The sequence below is a fragment of the Podarcis raffonei genome, chromosome 1 (genome assembly GCF_027172205.1).
Source record: "Podarcis raffonei isolate rPodRaf1 chromosome 1, rPodRaf1.pri, whole genome shotgun sequence".
In the NCBI taxonomy this organism is placed as follows: Eukaryota; Metazoa; Chordata; class Lepidosauria; order Squamata; family Lacertidae; genus Podarcis; species Podarcis raffonei.
The window spans coordinates 118,687,044-118,703,055 of record NC_070602.1 but is presented as its reverse complement, the minus strand read 5'-3'; the positions used below and the strand labels follow the sequence as shown (position 1 = coordinate 118,703,055).

The 16,012-nt window shown below is 45.1% G+C and overlaps 1 protein-coding gene across 2 annotated transcripts in view; it reads left to right on the top strand.

The window, feature by feature from the left end:
* The first annotated feature begins 3,410 nt into the window (after positions 1–3,410).
* CALCRL (calcitonin receptor like receptor) overlaps positions 3,411–16,012 on the top strand; it is a 91,614-nt gene continuing 79,012 nt past the window's right edge. Inside the window, exon 1 of one of the 2 annotated variants that reach the window (XM_053360034.1) lies at positions 3,411–3,797. The gene's annotated coding sequence lies outside the window, so the exon portion shown is untranslated. Of the gene's footprint in view, positions 3,798–4,185; positions 4,329–16,012 lie in introns of those variants that run through there. The other variant, XM_053360041.1, reaches the window with a different exon arrangement.

The window sequence follows — 16,012 nt, the reverse complement described above, 5'->3', positions numbered from 1 at the left end:
ATGGCTTTAGATACCTATTAGGTCCATAAATTACCATATAACATATATTCAACACAAAAAACAGCGGCAATTTATTGTTGACAAAGGACAGCTGGACATATAAAGGGCCCCATTACCTTCAGTAGCTTAGGGCCTCATCAAACCTAAATCCAGACCTGTATATTATTATGAACATCTTCCTTTTTTTAAAAAAAGAAATGTGGCATAAAATAACTGTTCAAATTTCCCAGGCCATTGTTTTGCAGAGCTGATAGTCCTGTGAAGAGAGGCAGGGCTTGCCCATCAGAGCACTGGGTCTCTTTAAGCTCATCCTGAAGGAATCTGCTGGTGTTTGCTGGCCTCTGTCTAGCTTTAAGCACCTCTGAGTTCCAGAACGTTGGGGTCACCATTACCAGGTTTCTAGACCCAGAGGACAAAGACATGACAGGGAGGGGAACAGGGGAGAGGTTAGGTAGAACGACAGCAGCACTGAAGCTGTGCCCCTGCGGCAACTAGTTGCAGAAAGCTGGAGGTTGCCAAGAGATTTGCACAGATTGGATTGCTCCGCCATTCTCAAATGCCATGGGTATGCCTCCGTGGCCAAGAATTTTGCACATTTCCAAAGAGGTGCTTCAGGGCTGCAACTGAACCATGGGGGACGCTCCCACCAAAAGGTCTTTTCGTGCATGCTAAAAATAGGTGCGATATGGTATGGGGATTCCCTGCACGGCTGAGACATCTTCTGCGTGAGGCAAATCTGCAGGCAGGCTGAGATCCACCCTGGGTTTGCGAGGACTTATTTGCATTTGATACAATGGCAGACAGATCCTATGTCTGTTTATGGGGGTGCAGGATCCCAAATAGGTATAAAGGTAAAGGAACCCCAGGCCATTATGTCCAGTCGTGGCCGACTCTGGGGTTGTGGCGCTCATCTCGCTTTACTGGCCAAGGGAGCCGGCGTACAGCTTTCGGGTCATGTGGCCAGCATGACTAAGCCACTTCTGGCGAATCACAGCAGCGCACGGAAACGCCGTTTACCTTCCCGCCAGAGCAGTACCTATTTATCTACTTGCACTTTGACGTGCTTTCGAACTGCTAGGTGGGCAGGAGCAGGGACCGAGCAACGGGAGCTCACCCCGTCGCGGGGATTCGAACCACCGACCTTCTGATCAGCAAGTCCTAGGCTCTGTGGTTTAACCCACAGCACCACCTGCGTCCCTATACCCAAATAGGTATACTAGGTACTGAATCTCATTAGCTTCCATGAGGGTGACTTATGCAGCCTAAAACACCAAGGCAGATCTGAGGACGGGGTCAAATCTTTCTTTGCTGCTCAGTTCCTTGTAAATTTTCAACCATTTCGGCAAACCATGTGTGTGAGTATTTAGGGATTTGAGGGATTAAATTTTCTCTTTAGGGAGAGAGAGGTCAGTTAGGCTAAGAGTACTCAGTCAATTTTATCGTATATCGCCAAAGGCCTTTACAATGGACGGCAGTGAATAAAAGGAAACTTTAATCCAAAACCCTACAATGTAACCTGTAGCAGATAACATAAAAAGAAATTTACAACATTAAAACTTAAGACTGGAGTGCATTCACATAGCTGGAACGGAGCTTCTTGGATGCCGGCGCAAATTTGGCTACCTGCTGTATAGTATATAGATGTTTATCTGCTAGGAGTTAAACTTTCACTTCCAGTGTGGATCGACCTAGAAGCCAATGAAAAATTGGCAATATAGATTTTCCTCTGGACAATGCATACGGGGGGGGGGGGAATCAGCAGATAGTTTGTGATATCCTCCACCTGATTGCATCCATATATACATTTGTGAGCCATATGGGCAGTGCCGGATTTACGTATAAGCTGAGCAAGCTATAGCTTAGGGCCCCATTCTCTTGGGGCCCCAAAAAAATTTAAAGGGGAAAAAAACCTGGATGTACATTTCCAAAATATAAGATAAAAAACAAATCAAATAAAACCTACATACTGTTAGAGCTTAATAATTATTTCACTATTAATATACTTCTTCTTAACTGTAATTCTCTATTAATGTACTTCTTCTTAATTGTATTTCAGTTCAACAATTACAACAATTGCTTTGATAAAATACATATTTTGTTATGTGCAAATGGCTTTAGATACCTATTACGGCCATAAATTACCATGTAGTAGGGCTGTCCAACAGGTTGGTCGCGGGATTCCCCCCATCGATCCTGTGATCCTCCCCCCCCCAGCTTTTCAACACAAAAAACAGTGACAATTTGTTGTTGGCAAAGGACAGCTGGACATATAAAAGGCCCCATTACCGTCAGTAGCTTAGGGCAGGCATAGGCAAACTCGGCCCTCCAGATGTTTTGAGACTACATCATCCCTGACCACTGGTCCTGTTAGCTAGGGATCATGGGAGTTGTAGTCCCAAAACACCTGGAGGGCCGAGTTTGCCTGTTCCCGGCTTAGAGCCTCATCAAACCTAAATTCAGCCCTGCATAGGGGGCATTTTCTGGTATCTCCCCTCTAAGTGGGGCCTCCTGCTGCCACTGCACTGCCACTGCATGATTTCTGTTCTCACCCTGAAGCAAAGTTCTTAACCTGAAGCACTATTTCTGGGTTAGCGGAGTCTGTAACCTGAAGCGTATGCAACCTGAGGTACTACTGTAAAGAAATGAGTAGCCTGCCCAGTACAGACTTCCAGCATCTGCTTTGACTTTTGAGGCAGGGTGGGGAATCACAGGCAATTCAATCAGAGGCCTCTCCACATCATATTCTGAACCCCAGCAGTAATCCAGCACTCTAACCACTACACCACACTGCCTCTCCTCTGTTGCACCTCCATGCCCCACTTGAACCAGAGCAGTGCAGTGGTTTAGACTGAGCATCGGACAAGAGCCAGGGAGTCTCCAGGTTCCGATTCTCCCCTGAAGTTTGCTGGATGACCTTGGGTCATGCACAATCGCTGTGCCTAAGCAGCCTACCTCATGGGGTTCTTGTGCGGATCTGCATGTTGCCTTGAGCTCCTCCTAAGAAAGGCAGGATGCAATGGAGAAAGGTAGGCTGCAAGGGGATTTATGACAGCTTTCCACTTTCGTTGCCTTGAGAGCCTGTGTGATCTAACAGTTAAGAGGAATCCTGAGGGTCATCTAGCCCAACCCCACCTCCACACAAGGTTTCCCATCCAATCTGAAACCACACCGGACCCTGCTTAGCTTTGCAAACGTTCCAGCGGCTTTATTGCTGCACCACTCCCGTTTTCTATGCCTCTTAGGTGGAGAGCTTTCGCTGTCCCGCGCCTCACTTCAGTTCCTGGGTGCGCGCAGGCAAGTTTCTGGACGGTCGGTTAAAGAAGGTGGAGAAAGCAGCGACAAGCAGCAGCCCTGCGCTCGTACCGGGAGCGCGTCTCCGGGAAGAGAAAGAGAGCAGCGCTCGGCTTGCCAAGAAAGTAACCCAATCCTCCCGGCGGGCGGGGTCTGGGACTGATGTAACAGGAAACGGGGATGTTTCCTTTGCGCTGCGGATCGCTTACAACCGGACCACGCTCGCCAGTCCCTCCTCAGACCCAGCCGCCTCCTCCGGAGGGCAGAGCGCAGCAGAGCCGCCTCCCTTCGCCCCATCTCCCAACTTGGATTGTACCTGCCTCTCCTGATCGACTCCTTTGTTGTGCGCTTCGACTCCGCTTCGCATTTGCCTTTTTGGAGTGTTGTGTGTGTGTGTGTGTGTGTGTGGAAGGGGGCAAAGCTGCTTCCGAAACGAAGAACCCACCGAGAGTTGGACGCACATCCGATCGCCTTGCCTACGGTGCCGCTGGGAGGAAGAGCTTTGGGTGAGCATCGATCCTAATAGAGATCACTCTTTACCCAAGCGCGCGAGAGGCAATCGCTACCGCTGGCGAAGTTGGGGCTCCCCGCGCGCGTGTGGTTTGCACAAGCCGTGGAGAGGAACTTCATTTGGAGGGAGGGAGAGGGGAAACCCCTTTGTTCGAAAGCGCGCCTCCGTGTTGGGGTGAGAGAGGTGGGACCACACGCAACTCGGGGCTTCGCTGGCTGCGCGTAAAGAGACAGACCCCAAGTTGGCAGCAAGCGACACCCGGGCGCACCCGGTTTCGCCTTTGGGAAGTGCAGGAAATCCTCGGGGCGCCTTCGGAGTTTTCAGAATCCCTCTGGAGCAAAGCCCGGCGTGGAAAGCAGGGGCGAACGGAAGAAGAGGACGAGGGCGATGCCGGCGCTGCAGCCGCGCTCTCCTCGGTGCCGTTTCGGTGGCTGAATCGGCGCGAGGGTTTGCGCGCATTGCGAGCTCCTTCGCTTGTCGGAAAACGAGGCGTGGAGAGAGAGGAGCGTACGAAAAGGCACCCCCGGTAGCCCTTTGCTGTTCGTGTCATATCAGACTCAGGGCTGTAAACCTGCGCGTCCTTACTTGGGAATAAGCCTCGTTGCTCTCAGGGGGCTTCCTTCAAGCAAACGGGGGAAAACTTGTTCTGGAAGTCCCACAGAGATCAGGGGGGCTCTTTCCTACATAAGGAGACACAGTTGAGGGCATGCGCTATGGCACTTGTGCCTGAGTAGGCTTAGCATCGTTATTAGCATTCAGGAAGTTTTTAGTGTGTGATGTTGTATTGCGCTTTTATTGTTTTTTTGCTGGGAGCTGCCCAGAGTGGCTGGGGCAAAACAGTCAGATGGGCATCATATTTATAAATTGTTGTTGTTGTTGTTGTTGTTGTTTGTATATCACCCTTCACCTGCAGATAAAGTTCAATACCTGGTACTAATCACATTTGCATCCAGATGTTGCTATTTCTGATTTTATATATGAATAGCCTAGGTCCCAAATCCAGCCGGCTTTGCTATTTCCAGGAAATATGCTTTAAGATCCATAGCCTTGTTTGCTGCTGCCAGTCCTTTAGGTGCCAATGTGCCTAGAATTTCTGCCCAGGGCTGCAATGCTGCGCACACTTACCTGGGAGCGTGCCGGATTCAATTTGGTCACTCTTCTGAGTAGGCATACATTGTTTGGATCTGACTGCCTGGTCGCAATCCCAAGCAACTGGCAATCCCACACTGAGAGTACTTCTGAGTAAGCCTGGTTAGGACTGGGGTATTAGCGGGTCATGTGTTCACCACAAACACTGCCGTTTTTTCTCCTTCAGCCTCAAAACCATTGGAGCCGTGAAAATGTGGACTTGTAGGGTGACATTTTCTCCCCATCCTCGTGTGGTTTGACTTCTCTTGATTTGGATGTAGCAAAGTGGCAGCCGCACATGAACATAGGGCAGTGTTTCATGTTTGGTGTTTTATTGTGTTTTTAATATTCGGCTAGGAACTGCCCAGAGTTGGGGGCAACCCAGTCAGATGGCCAGCCTATAAATAAAATTATTATTATTATTATTATTATTATTATTATTATTATTATTATTTCCATGAGGTTCAGCTTTGGTGATTGACTTTCTGTGTGTAAGGAAGAAATAGTTTAAGGAGGATTGGCTCCTGTGTGATGAGTTGTCAATGATAAAAATTCTACTGAGGTGTATAGAGGGAAAGAAATGCCATTGGTTGGCAGCCCTACATTTAAACTCTATGGAGAATTTGTGAGCACAGAATGGATGTGCGGTCAAAGCCTCCACTGCTATTTTGGCCATTTGAAATTAACCCTTCTTAGCACTGGGGAGCAGGACTCCACTGACCTGGAAGGTCAAGGGTTGTTGAGGAAACCCCCGACAGAAATAACAGAGAGTGCTGAAACGCTTCAGAAAGACTTGTTTGGGGCTTTTCTTTTGCCGGAGATAAGTGCAAGTAAACCCCCTTCATACAAGAGTAGCTGCTAAAGGATTGGAGTTGTTCTTCCCTTCTGGAGTTAAGAGTTACACCTGGTTTTATCATATTTTTAAGTACTGCTGTTGTTCGTTCAGAACTCAAATGGCACGGGGTTAACTTTCATCCATGAACCCTATGAGGTAATTCAGGCTGGTACCTTGTCTCCATTCCCCCAGGAGGAGAAATCCCTATAGCTCAGAAGTGCATGAATTGCTTCACATGTCTCATATTTCTTGACTGCGCCTGCAAAGGTCTGTCCATTGCAATGGTTAGAAATTGTGTCATTTGTTGTGTCCCTTGCTGCTTGTAACCCATAATGAGCTATTGCTCTACATTTCAACGTTTCCTTTTGTCTGCTGGATACCAGTTGTCTGCTTGTATTACTACTTTTGACCTTTTTTAAAAAAAAGAAAAGGAAAAGGAACGAGACGCTTTGCAAATGGTCAAATAAAATCCTGCTCTTTGTTGCCATGATCCAGATAAGTGCTGACCGGTGTATTTCTGCCAGTTCATTCAGAGGGTGGACTAGGGGATTTGGGACCTGTTCTCAAAAACATTCACAGATCTAAAACATCAGATCAGAATATCTTTCTTTGGATTATAAAGAAACCGGCCATTGAGTAGTGCTTAGCTGTGCTGCAAAACTAGAGTTCAGGACACAGGTGGTGCTGTGGTCTAAACCACTAAGTCTCTTGGGCTTGCCAATCAGAAGGTTGTTGGTTCGAATCCCCGTGATGGAGTGAGCTCCTGTTGCTCTGTCCCAGCTCCTGCCAACCTAGCAGTTCAAAAGCACACCACTGCAAGTAGATAAATAGGTACCACTGCTGTGGGAAGGTAAATGGCGTTTCTGTGCGCTCTGGTTTCTATCACGGTGTCCCGTTGCACCAGAAGTGGTTTTGTCATGCTGGCCAGATGACCCAGAAAGCTGTCTGTCGACAAACGTCGGCTCCCTCAGCCTGAAAGCAAGATGAGTGCCCACAAACCCATAGTCGCCTTTGACTGGACTTAACTGTCCAGGGGTCCTTTGCCTTTAACTTCTACCTTTTACCTTTACTATAGTTCACATTACCATCTTAGAGGATGGTGAAGTTGTGTGTTTCTTTTCAGTGTGTTCCTCAGCTCATCCTCCAACCCCTTCCTCAGATGTTCAAATCAACATGGCTTCATTAGTGTCATATTTGTGTCTGTTTGTATACAGGGGGCATTGATGGGCAGGGATCCTCACACCTTTGCTAGGAATGGCCAAAGGACTCTCGCCGGTGTGAATAGTTTTCTTATGACTGTAGTACAGGATGCAACTATATTTTGGATGATGTTGAGCTGTGTGAACACAGGTTCAAAACCCAGCACTGCAAATGCAGCGAGTTCACTGTAAAGGGGAGTGTGAATTTATTTAATTTTTATTTATTTTATATCCCGCCCATCTGGCTGGGTTTCCCCAGCCATTCTGCGCAGCTTACAACATATATAAAAACACAACAAAACATCAAACATTAAAAAACCACATATCCTATACAAGCAACAAAGAAACCAATAAACCAATAAAAACCAACAACAATAACAAACAGTTTACAGTTTCTTCAAATAAAAATAACCTCCAACCCCAACTAAACATTTAACTAACACCAACTTGACAAAAATGAAACAGAGGAACCAGAATTGGAACCGTTTAAAGCATTTTGAAACAGTTTAGCCAGTTGCTCCAACCCAAGAGTTGTTCCAGCAATGTCCCAGTAGCCTCCCAGAAGCCCCTTTTAGCTGTCAAGGTGAGTCTGGGCTCCATCCCCTAGGACAGGTGAAAATGGGCCTTGAGGTGGGGAGCAGTTTTCCTTCCAGCACTCACCGCAGCGGTTAACCTCCCCGCCCCCCCACTCCAAGGCCACAGTCCCTTGGAAACGTGGTGGTGAGGGCTACATAACAGTGAGGCTAGAAGCAAAGATGGTCATGGCCTGTGTTTTCTCTCTCTCTTTCTTCCACCTGCTTCCCCACTTCTCTCTCTCTCCTTCCTTCCCTCCCTCCCTCTTTCTCTTCCTCCTTGCCCAGAGAACTGCCAGGAAAGGACAGCTTGCTGTTGCCAGAGGTCTCAACTGATTGCTCCCAGAGGGATTTCCATCCATCCTCCTCCTTGCTCCACCCATTTTGGCTTTGTGTGTGTTTTGATTCCCTGTGCTCCTTCTCTTCCTTCCAGCTCCCCCCAACTGCATGAAATCCATCAGAGGCCCACAGGTTCCTCACCACTCAAGAATCATTACCACAGTCCTGTAAGGCAGGCGAATATGATTCTCCCCATGTTGCAAAGGAATTCACACGCACCATGCATTTAAAGCACCACTGGGGGGGGGGCAGGAAGAACCCTGGGAGCTGTAGCTTGTTAAGGGTGCTGGGAACGGTAGCTGTGTGCAGTTTCCAGGGGCCTCAGCCTCAAGGTGTCCTCACCTCATGTCACTCTATGTAGCATTTTGAGGCAGGGGAATTCTGACCATGACACCACAATGCAGCACATTTTGCACCATGGAAGAAGAGCAGGAGAGAGAATAAGACACAGGGCTCCTATTTTCGGTGGCCACAAGGCACCTGCAGCATCATTTAATTTGGACCCAAGAAAGCCACTTCATCCGCAAAACCAAATCCTATCACAGTCACTGAATAAACTATCCAGATTAGAGCTAGATCAAACACCTTTTGTGACTCTCTGTGTGTGCTTTGAATGTATGGTGGTTAGGCAGCCTGTAAAATCCAAATCTAACATCATAAATTTCTCAAACAAGTTTGTTTGTGGACTGAAATCCACGGTAGTTGTCATGTCTAAGGCTTAAATCACCCTCTGCTTTGAACATCCTCTAAAATGTGAATAGGAAACTTCATTAATAAAAAAATCTACATTCGATCCCCCCCCCCCCTGCGTTTGGTCCGGCATTAACCACTTTAGGAATGTAAGAAGCCCTCTTCTAGATCAAACCAAAGATCCATCTATAATTCACACATGGCACAGGAAAGGCTGAAAGGGGCTTCTGAGCCTATATTTTTTGCAGTTGAATCCCCAAAGGAAAGAAAGTATAAACTGAAAGCAATGGTGGGTTCAAATGCAAGCGTTTTTGCTTTCTGGGATATAAACGTTTTATTTTAGTTTGCTTAAAATGGTATATATAAGAAGCTGGATCGTTCCGTTGTTTATGGATATGTTGTTTGTTTGTTTTGTTTGTTTTTTAATTTTTTTTTTAAAAAAATATTAAGTACAAATTAGAAAACATACATATTCACAGAAAAAGAAAATACATCTAACCAAGGGGGGGGGGGAATTAGAGAATATTTTGTCTCTTTTCATATTTACAGTTATTTATACCTCTATAAAATGCTATTCACAAAAAAGCAGTGAAATGAAAGATAATATATCAGAAAAGAGAAAAAAAGAACAAAGAATAAAGAAGTAAAAGAAAAAGATTATAGGTGAAAAATTTTAAAAGTAGATAAGTACTCACAATACATAGCCGTTTCCCATCTATATTTATATTCAATTGTATAATTTCATCTTGTCCTTATCTACCTTAAATAAAATGTGTGGGTTTTTTTAAAAAAAGACTTCCACCGTTTACCTCACGCATTTTTAATAATCCATTCGTCAGAACCTCTGTTCTTCATATTTTCCCTTTGGATTTCCTTAATGTCTCACTTTGTATTTTTTATATTATATTTATGTTGCTTGTTAACACTCTCAGTACTGATGTGGTATAGGCAGTTGTGCTCCTGTAGCTAGGAAAATGAAAGAGAGTACCACCGGCATTCGATTCAAGCGGTTGGCTCATCCACTTTGAGAAGGACGTGCAAGAGGACATTTTGTAGCTCTTCAGTGGTTAGTTATTAGTCCTACAATACTTATGTTTCAATGGTGGTGATGCTGGCTAATTTTGGTTACTTTAGAAGTCAGTGAAACAATTGTTTGAAACCTCAGCCTGATCTTTCATAAATCAAAATTTAGAGCGAATCTTCTGGTGTCTTTGGTTTTATGTTTAATAGAATCTGAGGAGGTGGGCAAGTGGAAAGTTAGGGGGATAACTTTAACTGTGTTACACACGAGTTGCCAAAGCTGAGGTGGTTTTAAAATGGTACATTCACAGTTCAGCAAAGCAACTATTTTGGAACAAATAAGATTCACAAGGTGAAGCAGTTTTCACTTCTTTCGTAGTTTCCGACAGGCCATTGATCTCTGTGTCTCCCTCCAAGTGGCAGGTCTATACTTACTATTTTTGAAGATCTGCAAATGTGTTGAACAGAAGCTCACCGAAATATTTCAGTCCTTTTCAGTGAAGCCAGCTGAATCGTCACCAGTGCACACCTCCACAGGATTGTGGAGGTGTGGTGAGCGATAGAGGCTGGCTGGTTCATCCTGGCATGGCAAAATTGGCCAAATGCTAGGGTTAAAATAATAATAATTAAGCATCCTTTAACCTTTAGCTGTATTGTTCAAAATCCCATGTTGATCAGGAAGGGGGAGCAGGAATGTCAACTTTCCCACATCCACACCCAACCAACAAGCCATTGCATCACAACTGCTTTTATTCTCACTGAGTGGAAGTCTTTTTTTGGGGGGGCAACACACTCTTAATTCCCAATGCAGTTTTGTTAAATGGTATTTTAAAAAGTTTCGTCGCCGCTTCAGGTCAGCGTTGTCATTTCAACGCAAAGTATACTTGTACCTCGCAGTCACACTTTTGCAAACATAACCTCCTTCCTTCTATTCACCTTCTGCCCATGTTTGTAGTTTCTGAGTGAATCGTGCAGAAATAAGTTCACTTTTACAGGCCTTGGGAAAATTAGATTGAATGGATGCGGATATTGTTGCTTAGATGAAGAGGGATTTTCAGGGGATATTTGTGGCAGGCTGCAAATCTCCTGGCCCATTCCTCCTTTTGAAAACTTAATTTAAAAATAAATAAATCAGGGTGACTGGGTGTGCTACGTGTTGGAGTACCCAAAACGAAACCCCAGCCACTTGCTGTTTTAATTTACCCAGAGGACTTTTTTAAATGTACGAGTACATACGCACAATTCTTGCACAGAGAGACAAAAGTTATTGAAATATTTCATGCAGTAGCACAGTGAGTGCTGATGTACAAATTGCAACCTGACCAGGGTAGAGGACCCAGTACACACATAAAAAAAAAGTAAAAGGTAAAGGACCCCTGGACGGTTAAGTCCAGTCAAAGGTGACTATTGGGTTGCGGCGCTCATCTCGCTTTCAGGCCGAGGGAGCCGGCGTTTGTCTACAGACAGCTTTCTGGGTCATGTGGCCAGCATGACTAAGTGGCTTCTGACACAACGGAACACCGTGACGGAAACCAGAGTGCACGGAATTGCTGTTAACCTTCCCGCCACAGCGGTACCTATTTATTTACTTGCACTGGCGTGCTTTTGAACTGCTAGGTAGGCAGGAGCTGGAGCAGAGCAACAGGCGCTCACCCCATTGTGCGGATTTGAACTGCCGACCTTCTGATCAGCAAGCCCAAGAGGATCAGTGGTTTAGACCACAGCGCCAACCGCATCCCTTTACCAGTGCACACGTACAATGTTGTGGATCTAGGAAATCCTTTAAGCACCTCATAGCTCAGCTTAAGTCCTGACATGCAGAGGTTTATCACCCTATGACACCCAGAGTTCTCCCCCCTTCAACCAGAGTTACCCCCCCTAAAAGCCAGCCTCAGTGTGCATCTACATATAAATTGTGTCATGAGCCTGCGCCCCAAGCCTTTCAAGTGCCTGTTAGCTTTCCCTTTGCTTCTGTGGCTTTTGCACAGATTTACCAAAAGGGCCCTGGCGTTTGAAAGCTTCTGCCCTGTTTCTGGCGCTTCTATAAAGCAAACCTGCAATGTGACTTAAGTCAATTTATGGTTTTATTGACGGCTTTGAAACTGCGTTCGTACCGATAAAGGAGGAGAAGACAGGGCTTGCTGTTTGGCACGCCTTGTGCCTTGAAAAGTTTGAAGAACCCAGGAAGCACTTCTGTCCAAGAATTTGAAAGCAGCTTGTTCAAAGCTCCTCACCGCGTTCACAGCAGATGTGACATTTAAAAGTAAGGACTTCCTGCTTTGCAGCTCGGCCTCTTTACATAAGGTGCAATTCCCCTTATATATACATATATATATATATATATTTAATTTTTAACCTGGTAACCACAACATTCGCTGAGCTTTATTATTTTGCAGTCAGCTGCATATGTGTACATTACATAAACTTTCTGGAAGGAAGCCCAGATCCAGCCCACTCTGCATCTAATCTCTGTGTAGGCAACACACAGCATTGTGGCAAGGCAAAACAAAGTGGTTTTCCTCTGTCGTGAAGTGGGAGGGGGGTGGACCTCAGACCCGGGAGCCAAATACTCCAGCATTCTCACTCTGGTCCTTGGGAACTCTCTTTGCACTCCTGACTGGCCCTGCTTCACCTTCTCCTTGAGTGATTTACCTGGCCAGAACTCCTTAAACCAGGGGCCAGCAAACTTTTTCAGCAGGGGAAGCGGTCCACTGTCCCTCAGACCTTGGGGGGGCGGACTATATTTTTTTTGTGGGGGGTGGGATGAACGAATTCCTATGCCCCACAAATAACCCAGAGATGCATTTGAAATAAAAGCACACATTCTACTCATGTAAAAACACCAGGCAGGCCCCACAAATAACCCAGAGATGCATTTTAAATAAAAGGACACATTCTACTCATGTAAAAACACGCTGATTCCTGGACCATCCGCGGGTCAGATTTAGAAGGCGATTGGGCCGGATCCGGCCCTGGGCCTTAGTTTGCTTACCCATGCCTTAAACTCTGCTAATGACACTTTTTTTGTCTGAATGGAGGATTGTGAGCGGTGTGAAAAGCAGGGTAAAAACAAAGGGTGCATCCATTGTGGGTGGCTCTTGTGAACCAAGTAAAACCTTCTCTTGGGAAAACACACAGAAGTAGCAATCAGGAACAGCTCAGGCCTCTATCTCTGTGGGTTTTCCAAAGAAAACTGGCAATTTAACCATTTTAATTGTATGGGGACATTAATTTTGTTTCCTGGTGTTCATACCAAGTGCAAAATGTCTCATGAGATGTCCCCCACCTCAACAGCAGTTCCTTACCACCCTCACTTAAATATACTGAGCAATATAGGCGTTTTGGATAAAGGGGAAGCAACTTTTCCTCAGGGTATGAATTTATTATGTGTGTTTGATAAAGACTTCAAATCTTGCAGCCCAGATTCAGATTATTAACGTTTCCGGGCAAAGAAAGAGGCCAAAATCGTTCTGCGTAATCCACTCGGAAAACATAATTTTGATTACTTTAAATTCAAGTGACAGAGCTTACTGAATTTTAAATGCAAGGGTTTTGAGCAAAGGAAAGTACAATCACATAGCTGTTAAGAACATTTAATAATAATTCCGCCATTGAGCACAGTTTTTAAAATTCAGATGATCCGTTTCTGCCTACATATGTAGGCATTGGATTTGTGGCCATTATGTTCATTTGCCTTCAATAGCAATAAAGCTCTGCTGGATGTAATATTAATTGCCTCTGGTCTATTTTTTGGGGAATCCTGCAACGAGATTTAAGTTTTTACTCTGCTAACTCTTTCTTGGGCTCCATGATCACTGCAGATGGTGACAGCAGTCATGAAATTAAAAGACGCCTGCTTCTTGGGAGAAAAGCAATGACAAACCTAGACAGCATCTTAAAAAGCAGAGACATCACCTTGCCAACAAAGGCCCATATAGTTAAAGCTATGGTTTTCCCAGTAGTGATGTATGGAAGTGAGAGCTGGACCATAAAGAAGGCTGATTGCCGAAGAATGGATGCGTTTGAATTATAGTGCTGGAGGAAACTCTTGAGAGTCCCATGGACTGCAAGAAGATCAAACCTATCCATTCTGAAGGAAATCAGCCCTGAGTGCTCACTGGAAGGACAGATCCTGAAGCTGAGGCTCCAATACTTTGGCCACCTCATGAGAAGAGAAGACTCCCTGGTGTTGGGAAAGATTGAGGGCACAAGGAGAAGGGGACGGGAGAGGACGAGATGGTTGGACAGTGTTCTCGAAGCTACCAGCATGAGTTTGACCAAACTGCAGGAGGCAGTGGGAGACAGGAGTGCCTGGTGTGTTCTTGTCCATGGGGTCATGAAGAGTCGGACACGACTAAACGACTAAACAACAAACTATACATTGTAGTTCTGTTCTGGATCAATATTGAGTAGAATTCCGTGACAGTGTCTACATATGTAGTGTGTCTGTTGACTGCAGCAAATATGGTCCTGAAACATTTTCTTTGAAGCCATTCAGCTGGAGTTAGGGTTGCCATACGTCTGGAATTTCCTGGACATATTCAGAATACTGCAGCCGCATCTGGATAGAAATCGGCGGAATGTCTGGGAAAATTCAGACGTACGAAAGCCTATGTCAGTAGTGTTGTTTTCCTCAGAAACAGCTCAAAAATGTCCAATCTCCTTGCGACTTTGCCAGAGAAAAAGCTCAACAACTTTTCTGTCTCGGTTTTCACTTTTTGAAATATGGCAACCCTAGCTGGAGTACTTCTTTGAAGTAAATAGGTTGTCTATTGGGCAGCGTGGGAAAGAAGTTAAGTAGTTATGCAAATAGTAAATAGAGCAGCTTGTTGTATAATTAGTAACACCAGAAAAAAGAACGCTCGTTTCCTCTATATCTAAAACGAAGTCTTTGGTTTAAAGCAGCTGTGTTTCTTGTCTGCCTGAAGGTTAGTGACAGTAAGACAGTTTCTTGTTTACTAAACACAGAGTGTTGGGTAGGTTTTAATAATAGCACTAAGTAAAGTCGTCCAGTTCCAAATTACTATGCGCTTTTTTTTTTATCTTGTCATATGGCAACTCTACATTTAAAGCACTATTGTCGGGATTTAAACTGCCATGGCTCCCCAACTGTCATTTGTTAAGGGTGCTGAGAGCTGTTAGGAGACGCCTGTTGCCCTCACAGAACTACAGTTCCCAGAATTCCATGGGAAGAGCGGTTGATTCTAAAGCCATTGTTGGGAAAGATGCAGGCCCAACAATGACTAGGATGCCAATGGATGTGCTAGGTTCTTTGAAGATAAAATTGCTGATCGCCACAACAACTCAGATGCCATGGCTAATAAAGGTCCGATGTGCCAGGATGTAATGCGATTTTATGGGATCAACAACAGCTTTCCAGGTCTGAGGAAACAGGCAAAGTGCTTGTAGTGGCTCAGTCAACAACATTCCTTGTTTACCGCTTTGAGGTGGGCTGCCGGGGGGCGGGGGATACAGTCAAGTGGAATAAATAAAAAAAGCTGAAAACTATTGAACGCTACCAACAAATTTAACTTTAACACAAAGGACCATGATGTAACTCCCTTTCATGCCTTATTCCTTCCGTTTCTGCTCTTAAAGGAGTCTAACTCTCACACCATGCCCTCTTTGCCAGCCACAAAAGCAATTGCTTCCCACTTCAACTTACCTGCCACTGACCCGGCAGCTGCCATTTTAAAAATTCAGAATTGCGATTTTGGAGTGTCTTTGTTTTGGAGTGCTGTCTCGTTATTACATGCGCAAACCCCGGGGTCCCTCTGAAACCGATGGGACATGTTAGTCCTGACTTACACCCTTGTGCAAATTAATTGAAACAACAATGTAGTTTATTGTACAAAACTCACATATATATGTACAAAACTCACATATATGTACATTAGTAATGGATATGACCTCCGCTATTTTTAAGCAGCATTTGAACACAGTTTGGCATGGAATCTACTAGTTTTGAATAGTCACTGTTGATTTTCGGATCCCTGTACCACCCTTGAATCAGCGCCTGAATGAGCTTCTCCATAGTCGTACAGTCTACAGCACGGAGGCGACTTTTGCATATAGCCCACAAATTCTCAATGGGATTTACGTCTGGGGAATTCCCTGGCCAATCAAGTACCTGTATTTGCTGCTCTGTCATGAATTTCTTCACCACTTTCAATGTGTGACAGGGGGCAATATTCCAGTACCGTCAGGATACCTCTTTTCCAGCTCTGGAATAACCCTCTTTCGTAGAACCTCAATATATTGTGGGGAGCGCATCATTCCTTCTGTTGGCTGCAGGCTTCCGACACCATAATGATCAACTGACATTTCGTGTTTGTTTTGAGTACAGGATTACGAGTAAGATAGAAAACATGCTTTGTTTCAATTAATTTGCACAAGGGTGTAAGCCCCGTTGAGTTCTGTTGAGAAT